The following is a 5193-nucleotide window of genomic DNA, read 5'->3' on the forward strand; positions in this document are numbered from 1 at the left end:
GATCTTTCCCACCCAAGGATTGAACCTGGGTCTCCTGCACTGCAGGCAGATTCTTTACCGATTAAGCCACGAGGAACCTTGGTGATTGATTGTGATTATGTGAAACTTGCATATTTTAAGACTAGAAAACATAATGATAATTGTACTAGGCAGAGAATTAATCCACATTAATTCCTAAGTATTCTGTAATGTTTCTTGTATTATACTGTAATGCAAATAATTATTTAAATTATAATTTAAAGTAATATTTATAAATTCATATCATTAAAATGTATTTGTATTTAAATGTACTTCTAATATGATAGTAATAAGGTACTCCTATTCCACATTGATTAAACATATCAGTATCTGTTATTTATCTTAGAATTAGAGGCAGTCAGATTAATGCCATTAACAGCAACGTGTGCTGACTTGTGCGTGTACAAAGAGTGTGAGGTTGACTAAATCCAGCAGCTGAATAGTATTGCTTGTATGCCCCAGACACAGTGGCCTCGTGGTTCCTCAACACCAACTCCCAGATACCTTTTCATCCAGGGGCCTTTCCTAGTTGTTATTCTGTCTGGAACTCCTGAATTCTCATGTCCTTGTTCTTTACTGTTACTGTCATAGGGATAGTCCCATAAGTGTTCCTGCCTCTGTGTGCCTGATTTAAAGTGGCTGCTGGATTGCCACTGTATGCCATATTTTCATTCTCTCTGGGACTCTTTGACATTTTTATATTTCTTAGTTGTCTGATTTTCCCCACAAGACTGTATGACCTTTAAGAGTAGAAATTTTGTCCTTTTCACATCATATCATCAGTACCTGGAACTGTACTTGGCACATAGTAAGCATTTAGTAAACATTTTGAATGAATAAGTGAATATAAATGATTGTTGCATTATAACTAGACATAATTAATGAGAATCTCACATTTTAAAATGAGCATTTGTATATAGATACACAAAAATGTTTCTTTTTTCTTTTCTTTCATCGGTGGTTCCTAATGGCTTTACCTGATGTCATTATAAGTAGTGTTGAATGATTTAAGGGCTAGATAGTAAATATTTTAGGCTTGGAGTCTCTATGGCAGCTACTAAACTCATCTGTTTTAGTGAAAGCAGCCACAGATAATATGTAAACAGAGGGATGTGGCTATGGTCCAGTAAACCATTTATGAAAATAGGCCTCCAGCCTGCAGGTTGTAGATTGGTGACCTTGCTATAGACTACAAAACCACTGCAAGGGTGTGGGGTGAAACTCTGACCTGCATCATCGCTGGAACATCAAAAAAAAACACACTGAGCATCTTCTCTGGCAGACCCACGTTGAAGCAGGAGGATGGGACTGATGCAGGCATGAAAAAGAAGCCTAGAGCTGGTGATGCAGCCCTCCATTGAAGTAAATCTGTGAGGAAATGGATCTGAGGGCTTTTCACATGGAAATCATGTTATTTGTAGATGTCATTGAGCTCCAGTTAGCCAGCAAGTCAGACCTCAGGACAAGGGCAGCAGTTCTAGTAGAGCTATAGCCAGAAGCCAGAGCCGGCATTTGAGTTACATAATGTACAAAGAAGTGATCATTCATTGGTCATTTCAATCAGAGCTGTAGGTTTGGGGATATGCTGTGTGGTTGCTAAATATTAAACCCACAAAAGTTCTTTTTACTCCTTATTTGATGTCTTAAGTGATTAGATAGTGTTTGTCCTACCTAGTGACACTTTTTACCTAATAAACCTTTATGTTTTACATAATCTACTTAGAGGTGGAGGAGGAGTAATAGGAAAAGATACATATGCTTATAAAAATGCAAGGACATCTCTAGCGAGATTCACAAAAAAACCTGAGTTTTGTGGAGGCTTACTTTGCCAACAAAGGTCCATCTAGTCAAGGCTATGGTTTTTCCAGTGGTCATGTATGGATGTGAGAGTTGGACTGTGAAGAAAGCTGAGCGCCGAAGAATTGATGCTTTTGAACTATGGGGTTGGAGAAGACTCTTGAGAGTCCCTTGGACTGCAAGGAGATCCAGCCAGTCCATTCTGAAGGAGATCAGTTCTGGGTGTTCTTTGAAAGGACTGTAGCATCAGTCCTTTCAAAGAACGGACTGAAACTCCAGTACTTTGGCCACCTCATGCGAAGAGCTGACTGATTGGAAAAGACTCTGATGCTGGGAGGGATTGGGGGCAGGAGGAGAAGGGGACGACAGAGGATGAGATGGCTGGATGGCATCACCAACTTGATGGACATGAGTTTGAGTGAACTCCGGGAGTTGATGATGGACAGGGAGGCCTGGCGTGCTGTGATTCATGGAGTCGCATAGAGTTGGACACGACTGAGTGACTGAACTGAACTGAAGGTTAGGAGAGAGTGAGAGATTTACCATGCATGGAGTATCTTTTTGTACTTTTGAATTCCGTATTGTATATACATATTACTTATTGGGAAAAAATTAGTAAAACTTAAACAGAATATACACAAAGTAGGAGATTCATTAGGTCTGATTTGTGACCCAAGGGGCTAGAAGTCTTTTTTTTCAATTTCTTTAGAATGTATAATTTGTTTATAGTATTAACTATAGTCACCATGCTGTATGTTACATACCCATAACTTACTGATGTTTCTTTTAACTAGACATTTGCACCTTTTGACCTCCTTCACCCATTTTCCCTACCCTTCTCCCCCTGCCTCGGGCTGTCACCAGTCTCTTCTCTATATTCATGAGATTTTTGTTTTTAGATTCCACATATGAGTGAAATCATACAGTATTTATCTTTTTCTGACTTACTTCACTTAGCATAATGCCCTTGGGGTCCATCCATATTGTTGCAGGTGGCAAGATTTCATTCTTTTTTTATGGCTGAATAATACTCCTGTATTACTTGTGTGTGTGTGTGTTTTCTTTATCCATTCATCCATCAGTTGACAGAGGTTATTTCTATATCCTGGATATTGCAAATAATGCTACATAAAAACATGCAGTTGCATGTATCTTTTTGAGTTAGTGTTTTTGTTTTCATAAGGTAAATACCCAGAAGTGGAACTGCTTGCTTTATATAGTAGTTCTGTTTTTAACTTTTTGAGGAACTTCCGTACTGTTTTCCATAGTGGTTGCTACCAATTTTTATTTCCACCGATGGTGTACAAGGGTTTCCTTTTCTCCACATCCTCACCAGCACTCATTATTTACTGTCTTTTTGATAATAGCTGTAGAATGTATAAAAGGGTTTTTGAATTGATTCTTTGCATATTTAGGAAGGTTTAAAGTATCCAGAATATTTTTTTTACAATAATTAAGATCTGTTTTCCCATTCTAATTCAAATAAAACTATTTTTAGTGGTATACAGAAAAACAAGTCTGATCATCTTAGCAATTTATAAGATGATTTATTCTGTTTTAGATGAGGTCATAATTTGTCTAGCATGGTAATAATAATAGCTAACATTTCTTCTTTCTTGGGTTGTCACTCCATTTCATATGTGCTGTGTATTTAATTCTTACCTGTATTCAGATATAGGCAGTATCCTCATTTTACCACATGAGGAAACTAAAGCTTAAAGGTGTTAAAAAATTTGCCAAAGGTCTTGAAACTCTAGAAAGTTGCAGAGCCTGACTTTAAATCAAGATCTGTCTTTCTTCAGAGTCCAGCTAAGCACGACTGCCATGGAGTGGCTTCCCTCAATAATTGCAAGTGACGTTAACCTGCTTTAATGGAGAGAGGGTGTGATTATAAAGTAATGAGGCTGAATTGAAAAGTTGCATGCTCATTCTGTTTATCATCTCTTTTAAGATATATGAGATTATCATTTTTAAACATCCTAAAAGGCCTCAGCATGGGGGGAACATTCATAAAAGGATGATGTCTGTTTACTGATAGATGGGTCTTTTCTTTCCAGTTATCTTTTAAAATTCATTATCATATGGTTCCAAAATGAAATTATGTTAAGATAGACAATGAAAACTTCAAATCCCATCTCATCAGAACCTGCTCTACTCCTCCAACCCACTGCCCAATCCCTGTGGTATCATTTTTATTAGTTTCTTATTTATCCAACTACTATTTATGCAGATGTAAGCTAAAAGGAAAAAAAAATTCCTTTCTTTCAAAAGGCCTTTTCTATAAAGAGAACCTATTTTTCTCTCTCTTTGCTTCTAATTTTAAGTGAGAAAAAAATCTTGTTAACAAAGTTTACTCTTTCTTCAGTAGCTGTCCTCTATGGTTAAGTGCTTTTCCTTTGGCAAGTCTAATAACATATGGCAGTAGGAGTTTCTGTCACAAGTAACTTTAAAATTCCTAATTTAAGTAGGTGAATTGCACCAGAGCACAGTATATTTGAGTATTATGTTGAGGAGAAAAAAATCCCACCAAACTGATCAGGCCCTATATGTATTCTGTGTTTTTATCTGATATTTGATTTTGAAGGTATAATAGATAGTGTGGTAGCATTCATTAAAAAACAAAGCATGTGGCTAACAAACACATGAAAAGATGCTCAACATCACTCATTATCAGAGAAATGCAAATCAAAACCACTATGAGGTACCATTTCACACCAGTCAGAATGGCTGCGATCCAAAAGTCTACAAGCAATAAATGCTGGAGAGGGTGTGGAGAAAAGGGAACCCTCTTACACTGTTGGTGGGAATGCAAACTAGTAGAGCCACTATGGAGAACAGTGTGGAGATTCCTTAAAAAACTGGAAATAGAACTGCCTTGTGATCCAGCAATCCCACTGCTAGGCATACACACTGAGGAAACCAGAAGGGAAAGAGACACGTGTACCCCAATGTTCATTTCAGCACTGTTTATAATAGCCAGGACATGGAAGCAATCTAGATGCCCATCAGCAAATGAATGGATAAGAAAGCTGTGGTACATATACACAATGGAGTATTACTCAGCCATTAAAAAGAATACATTTGAATCAGTTCTAATGAGATGGATGAAACTGGAACCTATTATACAGAGTGAAGTAAGCCAGAAAGAAAAACACCAATACAGTATACTAATGCATATATATGGAATTTAGAAAGATGGTAACAATAACCCTGTGTATGAGACTGCAAAAGAGACACCAATGTATAGATCAGTCTTATGGACTCTGTGGGAGAGGGAGAGGGTGGGGAGATTTGGCAGAATAGCATTGAAACATGTATAATATCATGTATGAAACGAGTCACCAGTCCAGGTTCGATGCACGGTACTGGATACTTGGG

At 37.5% G+C, this 5193-nt stretch overlaps 1 protein-coding gene across 2 annotated transcripts in view; it reads left to right on the forward strand.

Moving 5' to 3' along the window:
- SMIM14 (small integral membrane protein 14) overlaps positions 1 to 5193 on the forward strand; it is a 62433-nt gene that overhangs the window by 45477 nt on the left and 11763 nt on the right. The gene's annotated exons all lie outside the window — the stretch shown is intronic.

Source organism: Bison bison, unplaced genomic scaffold, assembly GCF_000754665.1.
Source record: "Bison bison bison isolate TAMUID 2011002044 unplaced genomic scaffold, Bison_UMD1.0 scf7180017863790, whole genome shotgun sequence".
In the NCBI taxonomy this organism is placed as follows: Eukaryota; Metazoa; Chordata; class Mammalia; order Artiodactyla; family Bovidae; genus Bison; species Bison bison.